Raw genomic sequence first — 18001 nt, forward strand, 5'->3', positions numbered from 1 at the left:
AAGATTATGAGAGAAAACTGGCAGGGAACATAAAAACTGACTGTAAAAGCTTTTATAGGTATGCAAAAAGGAAAAGACTGGTAAAGACAAATGTAGGTCCCCTACAGACAGAAACAGGTGAATTGATTATGGGGAGCAAGGACATGGCAGACCAATTGAATAATTACTTTGGTTCTGTCTTCACTAAGGAGGACATAAATAATCTTCCAGAAATAGTAGGGGACAGAGGGTCCAGTGAGATGGAGGAACTGAGCAAAATACTTGTTAGTAGGGAAGTGGTGTTAGGTAAATTGAAGGGATTGAAGGCAGATAAATCCCCAGGGCCAGATGGTCTGCATCCTAGAGTGCTTAAGGAAGTAGCCCAAGAAATAGTGGATGCATTAGTGATAATTTTTCAAAACTCATTAGATTCTGGACTAGTTCCTGAGGATTGGAGGGTGGCTAATGTAACCCCACTTTTCAAAAAAGGAGGGAGAGAGAAACCGGGGAATTATAGACCGGTTAGCCTAACGTCAGTGGTGGGGAAACTGCTGGAGTCAGTTATCAAAGATGTGATAACAGCACATTTGGAAAGCGGTGAAATCATCGGACAAAGTCAGCATGGATTTGTGAAGGGAAAATCATGTCTGACGAATCTCATTGAATTTTTTGAGGATGTAACTAGTAGAGTGGATAGAGGAGAACCAGTGGATGTGGTATATTTGGATTTTCAAAAGGCTTTTGACAAGGTCCCACACAGGAGATTAGTGTGCAAACTTAAAGCACACGGTATTGGGGGTAAGGTATTGATGTGGATGGAGAATTGGTTAGCAGACAGGAAGCAAAGAGTGGGAATAAACGGGACCTCTTCAGAATGGCAGGCGGTGACTAATGGGGTACCGCAAGGCTCAGTGCTGGGACCCCAGTTGTTTACAATATATATTAATGACTTGGATGAGGGAATTAAATGCAGCATCTCCAAGTTTGCGGATGACACGAAGCTGGGTGGCAGTGTTAGCTGTGAGGAGGATGCTAAGAGGATGCAGAGTGACTTGGATAGGTTGGGTGAGTGGGCAAATTCATGGCAGATGCAATTTAATGTGGATAAATGTGAAGTTATCCACTTTGGTAGCAAAAATAGGAAAACAGATTATTATCTGAATGGTGGTCGATTAGGAAAAGGGGAGGTGCAACGAGACATGGGTGTCATTATACACCAGTCATTGAAAGTGGGCATGCAGGTACAGCAGGCGGTGAAAAAGGCGAATGGTATGCTGGCATTTATAGCGAGGGGATTTGAGTACAGGAGCAGGGAGGTACTACTGCAGTTGTACAAGGCCTTGGTGAGACCACACCTGGAGTATTGTGTGCAGTTTTGGTCCCCTAATCTGAGGAAAGACATCCTTGCCATAGAGGGAGTACAAAGAAGGTTCACCAGATTGATTCCTGGGATGGCAGGACTTTCATATGAAGAAAGACTGGATGAACTGGGCTTGTACTCGTTGGAATTTAGAAGATTGAGGGGGGATCTGATTGAAACGTATAAAATCCTAAAGGGATTGGACAGGCTAGATGCAGGAAGATTGTTCCCGATGTTGGGGAAGTCCAGAACAAGGGGTCACAGTTTGAGGATAAAGGGGAAGCCTTTTAGGACCGAGATTAGGAAAAACTTCTTCACTCAGAGAGTGGTGAATCTGTGGAATTCTCTGCCACAGGAAGCAGTTGAGGCCAGTACATTGGCTATATTTAAGAGGGAGTTAGATATGGCCCTTGTGGCTACGGGGATCAGGGGGTATGGAGGGAAGGCTGGGGCGGGGTTCTGAGTTGGATGATCAGCCATGATCATAATAAATGGCGGTGCAGGCTCGAAGGGCCGAATGGCCTACTCCTACACCTATTTTCTATGATTCTATGATTCTATGATTCTAAATGGCCATTCTACCTCCCAGATGTGGATAGGCGTCCTCTCTTCTACCTAAACTTTGATAAATGTGAAAGGAAACAGGCTGGTTAATTCAGTGTGTCTAGTCACAAATGCTGTTTGAACTACTGAGTAGTTTCAGAAATTTCTTTTTTACTTAAGACTTAAATAAATGTCTGCATTTGTTTTACAGTCATATTCAATTCTCCCTCAAAAGTGTCATCTGTATTAACTACTGCCTCAAACAGGAGCCACAATCTAAATCTTCAATGGTTTGATTAAAGAATCTTTCTGGCATTTGCTACTTTTATTTAGAATTCCTAAACTTACAATGATTTACTTTACATAGTAAGAAGTTTATAATGCTTTATATGTGATTTGTTGTTTCTGAGGAAGTCAGATTTAAGTATTCAAATTACCGACACCTCAGACATACAGAGATCTTTACATGCTGATGTTAACACAAGCCAGCATCCCAAATCCCATTTGAATTTGGCAGGGTCTGTCTGAGAGCCCCCAAGATCTGCACTAGTATTTTATCACATGCCCTGTTCTTTACTAAAGGTAATATTAAAAACTGTACATTTGTGAAAAAGAGCTATTTTAGTGCAAAATATGTATTACAGGGTGTAAAATGAGAGGAACAGGAAGAGAGAAAAAAATAAAGCAGATTTGCACAAAAACAAATATGACGCAAGTAAAAAATATTTTAGGAATATACTTAAGGTGATTGTCCCTCTGAAAATCATAAAGCATGATTGCTGCCATCGGAAATCATTAAATACTGGGAGGGAAAACAGCTACATTCTTACTGAATAGAGCAGACTTGAGGGGCTGAATGACATATTCCTGCTTGATTTCCTCAGATTATTAAATCTGGGAGACAGGTTTCCTGCAAGTCCCGCTTCCTACTGTTATCACAGAACTTTGAGCTCATACAATAAAAGAGTACTGTGTGTGTTCAGAGATGGAGTGGAATAATGAAAGAGCAGTGCAGGCAAAAATGGAGTGGGAGAAAAGCAATTACAGGATAGGGGAATTTCTTTTAGATTTTTACTATAATGCAATAGGAGGTCATTCATAATTGTATAATACATACTAAATTACAGAGTAAGATGCTGCTCTTGTAAGACAGCAAGCATTCCAAGTAAATTGAGCAATGTCATAAGAGCTCAGTTGGTGGACTTAAAATGTGGATAAATTCATCACTTTCTCCTGTAGTTAGATGAACACAAGGCACTGTTTCATACAACTTTTCACTGCTGTAGCAGCCTTATGTGTGACACTTTGCAGATTCTGACAACAGAGCCTTGAAAATTAATAATTCCTTGATACAACGATCAGGACTAGTGAATCAAAGGTTCAATAAGCCCCTGCATACATTAAAAGGTTCAACAGGCAATATTAATTTTACCCAGTTTTATTTTTAGAAAGGCTGTCATTTCTTTCTTTAATAAACTTTTATCACCTCTAATGATTTTACCCAGAAGTTGGCAGGAGATTTGAAAAGTTGCCACAGGGGACTGAAAATCATATGGTTATGTTACTCAGCTGTGGCTTTGTCTTTTTAAAACTTCTAATCAAAATGTTCCGATCTTCTAGCCTGACATAATGTGGTCATTGTGTTCATCAGTAATAAGACCAAAAGACATAGGAGCAGAATTAGGCAATTTGGCTCCACGATTCTGCTCTGCCATTCCATCATGGCTGATTTATTATCCCTCTCAACCCCATTCTCCTGCCCTCTCCTTGTAACCTTCAATGCCTTGACTAATCAAGAACCTATCAACCTCCACTTTAAATATACCCAATGACTTGGCTTCTACAGCTGCCTGTGACAATGAATTCCATAGATTCATTATGCTCTAGCTAAAGAAATTCCGCCTCATCACTGTTATAAATGGATGTCCCTCTAATCTGAGGCTGTGACTTCTGGTCCTAGACTCATCCACTATAGGAAACATCCATCTAACATCCACTCTATCAGACCTTTCAATATTCGATAGGTTTCAAAAAGAATGCTCCTCATTCTTTTAAACTCCAGAGAGTACAGACACATAGCAATTAAAAACTCCTCATATGCTAACCCTTTCATTCTCTGAATTATTCTCATGAACCTCTCCAGTGCCAGCACATCTGTTCTTAGAGAAGGGGCCAAAGCTGCTCACAATACTGCAAGTGGGGTCTGACCAATGCCTTATAAAGCCTCCGCATCACATCCTTGATCTTATATTCTAGTCCTCCTTAAGTGAATGCCAACATTGCAATTGTCTTCCTTATCACCGACTCAATCTCCTAGTTAGCCTTTAGGGAATCTTGCACAAAGACTCCCAAGTCCCTTTGCACTTATGATTTTTGAATTTTCTTCCCATTTAGAAAATAGTCTACATTATTATTCCTTCTATCAAAGTGCATGACCATACACTTATAATATTCCATCTGTCACTTCTTTGTCCATTCTCCCAAAATGTCTAAGTCCTTCTGCAGCCTCACAGCTTCCTCAACACTACCTGCCCCTCCACCTACCTTCATATCATCTGCAAACTTGGCCACAAAGCCAACATTCTGTCATCCAAATCTTTCAGGTGTAACCTGAAAAGAAGTAGTCCCAACACTTGACCCCTGCAGAACATTACTAGTCATTGGCAGTCAACCAGAAAAAGTCCTCTCTATTCCCATTCTTTACCTCCTGCCTGCCAATGAAACTTCTATCCATGCTAGTATTTTTCCAGCCTATCTTGACTATTATTTCTTCAAAGAATTCCAGCAGATTTTCCAGGCAAGATTTCCCTTTCAGGAAACCATAAAGATTCTGGCCTATTTTATCCTCCCTTAATAATGGTCTCCAACATCTTCCTAACCACTAACTAGCCGATAATTTCCTTTCTTCTGCCTCCCTCCCTTTGTAAAGAGTGGAAAGACATTTTCAATTTTCCAGTTCTCTGTAACCATGCCAGAATCTAGTGATTATTTAAAGATCATTACTAATACCTCCATAAGCTCTTCAACTACCTCTTTCAGAACCCTGGGGTTGTCATGGTCCTGATCAGGTTATTCTCTGGTTCCCTTTAAATTTCCTTTGTGTCACGATCGGACCGTTGACTCCTTGTTTTCCTTTAATTCATTGTTTCCCTGTGTTTCTTGGGCTCTGTAATTATAGGCACTTGATTCTCAGCTGAACGACCAGTACTTAGTGTCAGGCTTACAGCTACTCAGTGTTAGACCGCCACCTGACATCACCTCACGTCACCGAAGCAAGTGCGAGCAGGTCACCTTGCCGGAGCGAGCCAAGTCACAACGTCGGAGCGAGTCAAGTCTCCTCTCCGTAGCGAGTGCCAGTAAGTCGCCTCTCCTCGCCGTAGCGAGCCCATCAAGTTACTGCGCCTGAGCAAGCCTGCTATGCTACCTCACTGGAGCAGGTCCATCAAGTTAACCTGCCGGAGTGAGTCAAGAGCCGCTGTCTGTAGTTCCGGGGCCAAGTTGAGAACTCGACGCTACTGGAAGCCACTCCATGCCAAGACAAAGAACTGTCTATTGTTGTGTGGTTTTGTCTCTTCGTGTCCTCACCTCCGCTGGGTAGGTCTGGCTATTTGCAGCTACCTTGAGTTAGGAACTGTCTTTTTGTGTCCTTGCCTCCGCTGGGTAGGTCTGGCCGTTTGCTGCTACCCTGAGTTGGGAACTGTCTTTTCATGTCCTTGTCTCCACTGGGTAGGTCTGGCCGTTTGCTGCTACCCTGAGTGGGAACTATCTCTTCGTGTTCTGTGTTCTGTGTTCTGTGTCCTGTATCCAAGAAAGAGTCCCGGCTCTGTGTCCTGTGCCCAAGAAGGGTCCCGGCTCTGTGTCCTGTATTGAAGGGAGAGTCCTGGCTCCGATGTTCCGCGTTCCAAGTCTAGGCTCCATGTCCAGGTCCCAAGTTCCAAGTCCAGGTCCCAAGTTCCAAGTCCAGTCTCCAAGTCCCAATCCAAGTCCAAGTCCGAGTCTTGAGTCCCAAGTCCAAGTCCGGGTCCCGAGGCCCGAGGCCCGAGTTCCCAGGCCAAGCCCAAGTCCAAGTCCGGGTCCCAATTCCCAGGCCAAGCCCAGGGCCTGAGTCCCAGTCTAAGTCCAGGATCCAAGCCCAAATCCAGCCACACATATTCCTGCTTCCACTTCATTCACTCCTTGATGTCTCTCTGTACAATCCTTGCATCCCTGCTTTCCTAGTAACTATTAATAAACTCTATTTTTGTTAACGCTACAAAACATGTTTGTGTCCTGCATTTGGGTCCACCTATGCTCCACACTTGTGATGCCTTGTAGATTTTTTAGTTGCCTTCTGTTGGTTTTTAAAAGCTTCGCACTCTTCTAATCTACCACTAACTTTTGCTATATTGCCTGTCTTCTTTCCTTTCATGCTGTCTTTGACTTCCTTTGTGAACCACGGTTGACTCACTTTAGAATACCTCTTCATCCTTGGGATGTATTTATCCTGCACCTTCCAAATTGTCCCCAGAAACTCCAGCAATGGTTGTTCTGCTGTCATCCCTGCTGGAGTACCTTTCCGATCAACTTCAGCCAGCTCCTCTCCCATGCCTCTGTAATTCCTTTTACTTCACTGGAATACTGATTCATCTGATTTTATACTTTATACTTTATTGTCGCCAAACAATTGATACTAGAGCATACAATCATCACAGCAATATTTGATACTGCGCTTTATGTTCCCTGGAGTACAAATCAATAGTAAATATTAAACATTTAAATTATAAATCATAAATAGAAAATAGAAAAATGGGAAGTAAGGTAGTGCAAAAAACCCGAGAGGCAGTCCAGATATTTGGAGGGTACGGCCCAGATCCGGGTCTGGATCCGTTCAGCAGTCTTATCACAGTTGGAAAGAAGCTGTTCCCAAATCTGGCTGTACGAGTCTTCAAGCTCCTGAGCCTTCTCCCGGAGGGAAGAGGGATGAAAAGTTTGTTGCCTGGGTGGGTCGTGTCCTTGATTATCCTGGCAGCACTGCTCCAACGTTGTGCGGTGTAAAGTGAGTCCAAGGACGGAAGATTGGTTTGTGTGATGTGCTGTGCCGTGTTCACGATCTTCTGCAGCTTCTTCCGGTCTTGGACGGGACAACTTCCATAACAGGTTGTGATGCACCCTAGAAGAATGCTTTCTATGGTGCATCTATAAAAATTAGTGAGGGTTTTAGAGGACAGGCCAAATTTCTTTAGTTTACTCAGGAAGTAAAGGCGCTGGTGGGTCTTCTTGGAGGTGGACTCTGCTTGGTTGGACCAAGTCAGGTCATTTGTGATATTGACCCCGAGGAACCTAAAGCTTTTGACCTGTTCCACTTGCGCACCACCGATGTAAATGGGGTTGTGCGGTCCACTACTCCTTCTGAAGTCAACAACCAATTCCTTCGTCTTGCTGACGTTGAGGGATAGGTTATTGTCTTCACACCTTGCCACCAGGTTCTTAATTTCCTCCCTGTACTCAAACTCAGCATTACCCAAGATACGGCCTACAATTGTCGTGTCATCAGCAAACTTATATATTGAGTTCAATGGAAACTTGGCTACACAATCATGGGTGTACAGTGAGTACAGCAGAGGGCTGAGTACACAGCCTTGTGGGGCACCGGTGCTCAGAGTGATTGTAGAGGAGAGCTTGTCCTTCCCCCAAGATTTTACTTCCCCCTCTGAAACTTCAGGGTGAATTCTATCATATTATGATCACTGCTTCCTCAGGGTTTCATTACCTTGAGCTCCTTAATCAAATTTGGTTCATTACACAGCAACCAATCCAGAATTTCCTTTCCCCAGTGGGCTCAACCACAAGCTGCTGTAAAAAGCCATCTCATAGGCATTCTACCAGTTCCCTCCCTTGGAATCCAGCATCAACCTGATTTTCCCAAACTACCTGCATATTGAACTCCCCCATGACTATCATAACACTGTCAATTTTACATGCCTTTTCTATATCCCATTGTAATTCGTAGTACATATCGCGGTTGCTGTATAAAACTCTCATCAGGATCTTTTTATCATTGCGGTTTCTTAACACTACCCACAAGAATTCCACATCTTCTGATCCTATGTCACCTCTTTGTAAGGATTTGATTTCATCCTTTATCAACAGAGCCACCTGACCCCCTCTGCCCACCTGCTTGTACTTTCAAAACAGGGTGTATTATAGAACATAAAATAGTACAGTACTGCCTTTTCTACACTAGGATCTCCTGATTGCATGATCAATGGGAGATTCACCTACCACACAGTCCCTACCTCAGAAGTAACGTCCTAGTGAGGTTGAGACGGCGTGCTAATCGGCCACCGCTCCCTAGCATACTGGCTAACGTTCAGTCCCTGGACAACAAGCTGAGCGAAGCGACAGCCAGTATGTTCTATCAGCGAGAAAGAAAGGAATGCAACGTTTTGTGCTTCGTGGAGACCTGGCTGATGGAGGAGATACCAGATCATGCCATCAAGCCCTTTGGGTTCTCCCTGTTCCGGGCAGACAGGTGTAAACGCCTGTCTGGGAAGATTAAAAGAGGTGGGGTATGGTTCATGGTCAATAATGCATGATGTGACCCCCGGAGCATGCATGCCCTCAATCTTATTGTTCCCCGGATCCGGAGTACCTGGTGCTGCTGTGTAGACCTTACAAGCTGTTATTATCACAGCTGTGTATATTCCACCACAGGCTGATACTGACCTAGCTCTTAAGGAACTGTACAAGACCATCAGCTCCCTGGAGACTGCACACCTGGAGGCTGCCTTCATCATTGCCAGTGACTTTAACAGAGCGTCACTGACTGAAGTCTCTCTGAAGTTTTGCCAACACATCCAGGTGAGCACACGGGGAGATAGCATACTCGACCACTGCTACTCTCCCTTTTGCAACACTTACAAAGCATGCCTCCACCTTCCATTTGGAAAATCAGATCACTCCTCCATTTTTTTGGTGCCAAAGTACAGGCAGAAACTGAAACAAGAGGCGGTCATAGTTTAAACTGTCCACTGTTGGTTTGACCAACTGGCCTCTATGCTGCAAGACTGCTTTCATGACGTCTGGAATGACGAGCATGTCTCTAAGTTCACCCATGGGGTCATGAATTTCATTCGGAAGTTTATCGAGGATGTTGTCCCCCAGAATTCAGTCAGTGTCTTTCCAAACCAGAAACCCTGGATCAACAGTTCCATGCGAGCAGCACTTACCACGCAAGACAGAGCTTACGTTGCTGGTAATCAACAAGAGCTCAGGAAATGCAGCGACGATCTGTGCAAAGTTATCAAGGCAGCGAAACAACAATACAGAGACAAGATTCACACTCAACTTTCCACCAACAACACACACAGCTCATGGCAAAGTCTGCACACCATCGCAGCCTTCAAAGCTAAGCGCAACATCAATGCCTCTCTCCCAGATGAACTAAATCGTTTTTACACTCCATTCGACATCGCCAATACTGAGCCCCCGAGGAGACCTGCAGGTGATGCGACCAGCAGCTTGGTCATCATGAGGCCGAAGTACGCAGATGTTTCCAGTGGGTGGACAGTTGCAAATCCGTGGGACCGGACGGCATCCCAGGGCAGGGCACAACTGGCAGGTGTGTTTACAGACATTTTTAATCTCTCCCTCTCCCAGTGTACAGTGCCTTCCTGCTTCAAAACATCCACTATTGTCCCTGTACCTAAAAAGACCAAGGTAACGTGTTCGAACGACTGGTGTCCTGTCGCACTCGCCTCAATAGTAAGCAAACGTTTTGAAAGGCTGGTCAAGGACTACATCTGCAGCATGCTACCACCCACACTGGACCCCCTACCATTCACCTCCCAACACAACCAATCGACAGATGATGCAATAGCCACAGCTCTACACACCGTCCTTACACATCTGGAGAAGAGGGATGCCAATGTGAGAATGCTCTTCTTGGACTACAGTTCAGCACCTAGCGCCATAATTCCCTCCAGGCTCGACGAGAATCTCAGAGATCTCGGCTTTGACCATGCTTTGTGTAGCTGGATCCTGGACTTCCTGCCAGATCGCCGGCTGATGGTAAGAGTGGGCTCCTTCACCTCTGCCTCTCTGACCCTCAACACAGGTGCCCCTCAAGGCTGTGTACTAAGCCCCCTCCTTTACTCTCTGTATACCCATGACTGTGTTGCCACCCACAGTTCCAATCTGCTAATTAAATTTGCTGATGATACTACACTAATTGGCCTAATCTCAAATAATAATGAGGCAACCCATAGAGAGGAAGTCATCACCCTGACACAGTGGTGTCAAGAAAACAACTTCTCCCTCAATGTCGCAAAAACAAAGGAGCTGGTTGTGGACTACAGGAGGAATGGAGACTGGCTAACCCCTATAGATGTCAATGGATCTGGGGTTGAGAGGGTGAACAGCTTTAAGTTCCTCAGCATAAACATCACTGAGGATCTCACATGGTCTTTACATACAAGCTGTGTGGTGAAAAAGGTACAACAGCGTCTCTTTCACCTCAGATGGTTGAAGAAGTTTGTTATGGCCCCTCCAAATTCTAAGAACTTTCTACAGGGGCATGATTGAAAGCATCCTGACTCGCTGCATCACTGCCTGGTATGGGAACTATACCTCCCTCAACGGCAGGACTCTGCAGAGAGTGGTGCAGACAGCCCAGCGTATCTGTAGATGTGAACTTCCCATAATTCAGGACATTTACAAAGACCAGTGTGTAAAAAGGGCCGGAAAGATCATTGGAAACCCGAATCACCCTAACCACAAACAGTTCCAGCTGCTACCATCTGGGAAATGGTACCACAGCATAAAAGCCAGGACCAACAGGCTCCAGGACAGCTTCTTCCACCAAACTGCTTAATTCATGCTGATGCAACTGTATTTCTATGTTATATTGACTATCTTGTTGTACATAATTCTTATTATAAATTACTATAATTGCACATTGCACATTTGAACGGAGACATAACGTAAAGATTTTTACTCCTCATGCATATGAAGGATGTAAGTAATAATGCCAATTCAATTCAATACAGGAACAGGCCCTTTGGCTCATAATGCTGTGCTGAAACAGCTAAAAAAGTAAATGTAAAAAAACCTAAAAACTAATACCCCTTACTTTTACAACATCCATATCCCTCCATCTTCCACTTATTCATGTGCCTACCTGAATGCTATTTAAAAGCCTCTAATGCATTTGTGTCTACCATCATACCAGGCAACACATTCCAGGCGTCCACCACTCTCTGAGTGAAAAACATCCCCTTTGAACCTACGCCCTCTCACCTTCAGTGCATGCTCTCTGGTATTAGACATTTCTACTCAGGGAAACAGATACTTCCTGTTTATTCTATCTATGCCTCTCATAATCTTATAAACCTCTGTTAGATCTTGCTCAGCCTCCACCGCACCAAAGGAAACAACCCAAGTTTGTCCAGTCTCTCATAATAACATATACCCTTTTAATCAGGCAGCATCCCGGTACATCTTCTCTGCACCGTCTCCAAAACCTCAACATCCTGCTTATATTGGGATGAACAGAACTGTATGCAATACTCCAGATGTGGCCTAATCAGAATTCTATAAAGTTGCAACATAACCTCTTGACTTTTGAACTCAGTGCCTCGACTAATAAAAGCAAGCATTCCATAAGCCTTCTTAACCATCCTATTGACCCATGTAGCCGTTTTCACACAGCAATGAACATGGACCCCAAGATCTCTCTGCTCAGTAACACCATTAAGGGTCTTGCCCCTAACAGTTTTTCAGTCTCCTTGCATTTGCCCTACCAAGGTGCAACACCTCACATCTACCTGGGTTAAAATCTATCTGCCATTTCTCTACCCAAGTCTGCAACTGATCGATATTGCACTGTATTCTTTACCAGTCTTCTACACTATCCACAACTCCTTGGATGTTAAGTTCCCAACTATGATATTTTCAGCCACAACCCAGTGATGCCCACACCTCATACCTGCCAATCACTAACTGCGCTACAAGACTATCTATCTTTTTCCATATACTCTGTGCATTCAAATATAGCACCTTCAATCTTGCACTCATCACAACTTTTTGATTTTGCTCCCACGTTACACTTCAACTCATCTTACTGTCTGCAATTTTTCCCTATCATCTGCCTCTCAGAGTTTAACTACACATTGTACCTACCTGTATTCCAACTGTGCCATCCTCTGCCCTATCACTCCCATTCCCATCCCCCGCCAAATTAGTTTACACCTTCCCTAACAGCTCTAGAAAATCTGCCCACAAGGATAATGGTCCCACTCGGGTTCAGGTGTAGCCCTTTCCCTTTTGTATAGGTCATTCCTTCCCCAGAAGAGAACCCAATGATCCAGAAATCTGAAATCTTCTCCTTGCACCAATTCCTCAGCCAGGCCTTCAACTGCCAAATCATCCTATTATTACTCTCATTGGCGTATTGTACAGGCAGCAATCTTTTGATTACTACCCTGGAGTTCCTGCTTTTCAGCTTTCTACCTAACTCCCTGTATTCTCTCTTCAAAACCTCCTGCCATTTCTTACCTATGTCATTGATACTAATACGTACTACAACTTCTGGCTGTTCACCCTCCCCCTCTAGAATACCGTGGACTCAATCTGAAATGTCTCTGACCCTGGCACTTGGGAGGCAAAAATCATCCGGGTGTCTTTATTACATCCCCGGAATCTCATTTCTAATCCCCTAACTTTGGGATACTACTGCACTCCTCTTCTCCCTGGTTCCCTTCAGAGCCAGACTCAGTACGAGAGACCTGCTCGCTGTGGTTTCTCCCTGGTAGGTTGTTCCCCCTGCCCCCCAACAGTATTGAAAGTGATATAATTATTATTGAGAGGAATGGCCACTGACGTACTGAGTACAGGCTGCCTATTCCCTTTTCCTCTCCTGACAGTCACCCAGGAATCTGCTTCCTGTAGCTACCTTCCTATAGCTCCGATCTATCACCCCCTCAGAATCCCGTATGAGCAGAAGGTAATCAAGCTGCAGCTTAACACAGTCTCTAAGGAGCTGCAGCTCAATGCATTTTGTGCAGATGTATTAATCAGGTAATCTGGAGGTTACCACATCTCTTACAAGGATCATAACCACTAACTCTGCATTCTTTCTCAGCACACTAGCTATGTACTAACAGAGAAAAAAAAACTTACGAGAAACTTACTTAGAACCTCCGCCTATGCTTGCCCAAGCCTGTTGAGCCAAAGCCAGACTGTACTAATACTCTCAAATTCATTAATAAATTCATGTATGAATAACAAATTCATTAACAGTGAATTTAGCAAAATTGAAACGCTTATGCTCTAATCATCAATCGCTAATATCACTGCACTTTGCATATATGAAGATCAATAAATAACTCACTGTGAAGTAATGTTTGTAAGATGCCAATGGTTGTTTCTTCTCCCTAAGAATGTTTGTTTTTAGTTGCATTTTATCTACAAAGCCCACTTACTCAGATCCCTACCCATTAATGACATTTCTTCTCCTATTTTTAAAATGTGACGCTCTGAGCTGTGGATATCTTCCCATGCTTCATATTCATTGTTAAACCACTAGGCAATGTATTTAATAAATAACTGAGACAGAATCAGAATCGGGTTTAATATCACTGGCATATGTTGTGACATTTGTTGTTTTGTGGCAGCAGTACACTACAGTATATAATAATAAAAATCTATAAAATACAATAGGATATATACTGTATATGATATATGTCCATAATATAATATTAAAAATTATATCCATATAAATTAAATTAAGTAATGCAAAAAGGGAGCCATAAAGTAGTGAGGTAGAGTACATAGGTTCATTATCCATTCAGAAATCTGATGGTGGAGGGGAAGAAAGGAAGGAAAGATACATCGCATCTTGAATTTCTCCAGTTAGTGCACGATTTCCGTCCACGTCGCTGTGACGTAGACGGAAGTCGCGTACAAGGCAAGTTACAGGCGAAGAAGCTGTTCCAAAAAAGTTGAGTGTGTGGCTTCAGCTTCCTGTATCTCCCCCTTGACGGTAGCAATGAGAAGAGGCCAGTCATGGGTGACGGGAGTTGTTAATGATGGATGCTTTCTTTTTGAGGTATCGCATTTTGAAGATGTCCTCTGTGCTGGGAAGGTTAGTGCTCATGCCCATGATGGAGGTGGCTCATTTTGCAGCTTTTTCTGATTCTGTGCAGTGGCCCCTCCATACCAGACAGTGATGCAACCAGTTAGAATGTTCTCTACGGTACATCTGTAGAAATTTGCAAGAGTCTTTGGTGACATACCAAATTTCCTCAAATTTCTAAGGTAATATAGCTACTGTCATGCCTTCTTTGTAATTGCATCAATATGTTGTGCCCAGGATATTGCAGATCTTCAGAGGTGTTGACACCCAGGAATGTGAAACTGTTCTCCGTTTCCACCGCTGACCCCTCAGCGAGGACTGGTGTGTGTTCCCCAACGCAACTGAACCAGTTGATCTATCTCATTGCTGTACGCCTTCTCATCACCATCTGAAATTCTGCCAACAATAGTTGTGCCCATCGGCAAATTTCTAGAATGCACTTGAGCTGTGCCTAGTCACACAGTCGTGGGAGTAGAGACAGTAGCTCAGTGGGCTAAGCACACATCCCTGAGGTGCACCTGTGTTGGGTGTCAGCGAGGAGACAAATTGGTCCTACTGACTTTATTTTCATCAGACCTTCTGCTGACCAAGTGCGGATTCACTGAGTGACCACCTTCGGATATCTCAATGCTTTACAAGTCCATTGGTCAACTAAGGAAATGAGCAAGAGCCCTGTTGGCAGCTAATGGACTAACATCGTTCCAGATTGCTCCTACCCTGTTTACTTAATTGTCTCCTACCAGTCTTTTTTTTGAAACCTTATTATAATAATTTAACACTGCTTTACTATGGCTGAGAAAAGAACAGAAGCTTCTGCAAAAGAAAAAGAAACAGAAGATGAATCCCCAGTCACTTTGGATTCAATCAGTGACTTCCTTAAACGGCAAAAATCGGAATTTTCTGAGAAGTTTCAACGACTTAAAGGCAAATTGGATACAATTCAAAAACTTTATCTGAGCATGAGAACTGAATTCAGGAAAATACTGCGAAGCTGGTGACACTTGAAGAGGACGTTGATGATACAATTAAACTCTGCAAAGTGTTATCTTTATCCAATGATAAAATGATGAAAAGGATCATCAGTCTCGAAAATAGAAACAGGAAAAATAACTTGCGAATTCTGGGTCTTGAAGAATCAATTGAAGGCGCTGACCCTACGAAGTTTTTTGCAAACTTTTTGAAACAGCTATTCCCTGCTTTATTCACTTCCGAGCCAAAGCTCGATCCAGCATCTCGCTCATCGACTTCGAAGCCATTGTCGGCGGCAGCAAAACCCAGATCAGTCATTCTAAGCTTTCATGAATTTCATATTAAGGACCTTTTAATTCGCCATACCCGTCGACAAGAAATGATTGATTTCCAAAGTTACAAGGTTAGGTTTGTGGAAGACTATTTGCCTGAAGTTATGGCCGATTGCATGAAGGATAAAGAAGTTATGTTGGAATTTTATAATAAAGGATATAAACTATCTCTTCGGTTTCCCGTCCGTCTGAGTGTTGTTCTGAAGAACGGATTGCAAAAAAGAATAAAGTTGGTTGAAGAAGCAAAAGAGTTTTTGAAGGATGAAGTCTAAAACTGTTATATTTCTTACTTGATCAATTTTTTCTTCTGTTAATATGAATTTGAAATAAGGTTTCATTAAGCTTACATTTTGGCTGTTTATATATTGTTTTTTGTTTTTTTTGATACTTTTTTATAACTTTTTTGAGGCTTTATTTTAATACAGCTTTCTTTGAATTTGTTTAAACTGATCCTTTCATATTTTCGAATACTGAGTTATTTATCTTTTTATGTTGTGTCTTGGTAGGGACATAATGACCTTGTAGGACCGGAGTTTCTGTCAGCAGGATTTTTTGGGCAGGGGACTTAGTTCTTAGCTCGCTGACTGCCTATTGGTCAGCTTTCTTGCTTTGGGTGGGGGGAGGGGACAAGGCCTATTTTTCTCTGGGAGCTGTGTTGGGTTGAATATATGATTGCTTGTTTGAATACCTTCCCTTACGGTTTGATCTTGTTTTAATAACTTATGGCCAGATCTTTTAATTACATGTTGATTGGTATTTAAAATGGTTTGAAATATTAACCTATTTAGTTTGAATGTGAAAGGGCTGAATCACCCCATCAAAAGGAACAAAGCGTTTGCTTATATTAAAAAATTAAAAGCACCCATTATTTTCTTACAAGAAACACACATACGCAGCTGTGATAGCTTACGTTTTTTTACTGGGTAGAAGGGTATGGTATGCTGGCATTTATAGCGAGAGGATTCAAGTACAGGAGCAGGGAGGTACTACTGCAGTTGTACAAGGCCTTGGTGAGACCACACCTGGAGTATTGTGTGCAGTTTTGGTCCCCTAATCTGAGGAAAGACATCCTTGCCATAGAGGGAGTACAAAGAAGGTTCACCAGATTGATTCCTGGGATGGCAGGACTTTCATATGAAGGAAGACTGGATGAACTGGGCTTGTACTCGTTGGAATTTAGAAGATTGAGGGGGGATCTGCTTGAAACGTATAAGATCCTAAAGGGATTGGACAGGCTAGATGCAGAAAGATTGTTCTCGATGTTGGGGAAGTCCAGAATGGGGGGCCACAGTTTGAGGATAGAGGGGAAGCCTTTTAGGACCGAGATGAGGAAAAACTTCTTCACACAGAGAGTGGTGAATCTGTGGAATTCTCTGCCACAGGAAACAGTTGAGGCCAGTTCATTGGCTATATTTAAGAGGGAGTTAGATATGGCCCTTGTGGCTACGGGGGTCAGGGGGTATGGAGGGAAGGTTGGGGCGGGGTTCTGAGTTGGATGATCAGCCATGATCATAATAAATGGCGGTGCAGGCTCGAAGAGCCGAATGGCCTACTCCTGCACCTATTTTCTATGTCTATGTCTATGTCAATTCCTTTCTTTTTTTAATGCAAAATCACGTGGAGTTTCAATTTTTGTAGATAATACAGTTTCCTTCGTTCAGCATAAAGTTGTTTCGGACCCTAATGATCAATTTGTTATTGTATCGGGGAGTTTAGACAGTAAGTTGATTGTTTTTGCTAATGTAAATGCCCCCAACGTAGACGATCCAGGATTTTTTGAACGTCTATTTTCATTTTTGCCAGATTTGTGCACTTACTCTCTTGTGATGGGGGATGATCTTAACTGCTGGTTAGATCCAGTATTAGATCGCTCATCTGTCAAACCAGCCACAATTAGTAAATCAGCTTTGTTTATCCAATCCTTGGGAAGATTTAATAGAGCTCTTAGGGAGAGTTTAAACTAATTTGGCAGGGGGATGGGAACCAGAATGATAGAGCAGAGGAGGGGGAAAACAGAAATAAATCTAAGATGGTGAGCAGTAGAGATGTCAGGAAAGATAGGTAGGTGATGGGACAAATTTACAGTCATTGGGATGAGTTGCAGTGCAATCAAAGCAAAAAGTACCAAATACTGGACTTAAGGTGTTATACTTAAATGCATGCAGCATAAGGAATAAGGTGGATGATCTTGTCGTACAGCTACAGATTGGCAGGTATGATATTGTGGCCATCAGTGAGACGTGGCTAAAGGATGCATGTCTCTGGGAGCTGAACATCCAAGGAGACACGGTGTATCGGAAGGATAGGCAGGTAGGCAGAGGGGGTGGAGTGGCTTTATTGGTAAGAAATAATATTAAATCATTAGAAAGAGGTGACATAGGATCAGAAGGTGCAGAATCTTTATGGGTTGAGCTAAGAAATCACAGGGGTGAAAAGACCCTGATGGCAGTTATATACAGGCCTCCTAACAGCTGCAGTGATGTGGACTACAAATTACAAAAGGAAATAGAAAAGGCTTGTCAGATGGGAAGTGTTATGATAATTGTGGGGGATTTTAACATGTGAGCGGATTGGGAAAATCAGGTCAGCAATGGATCTCAAGAGAGAGAATTTGTAGAATGTCTACAAGATGGCTTTTTAGATTAGCTTGTTGTTGAGCCCACTAGGGGATCGGCTGTACTGGATTGAGTATTGTGGGTGATTAGA

The 18001-nt window shown here is 43.0% G+C and overlaps 1 protein-coding gene across 3 annotated transcripts in view; it reads right to left on the minus strand.

Moving 5' to 3' along the window:
- Positions 1-18001, minus strand: part of LOC140200156 (gamma-sarcoglycan-like) — a 630311-nt gene that overhangs the window by 537379 nt on the left and 74931 nt on the right. The window lies entirely within an intron of this gene.

Source organism: Mobula birostris, chromosome 7, assembly GCF_030028105.1.
Source record: "Mobula birostris isolate sMobBir1 chromosome 7, sMobBir1.hap1, whole genome shotgun sequence".
Lineage (NCBI taxonomy): Eukaryota > Metazoa > Chordata > Chondrichthyes > Myliobatiformes > Myliobatidae > Mobula > Mobula birostris.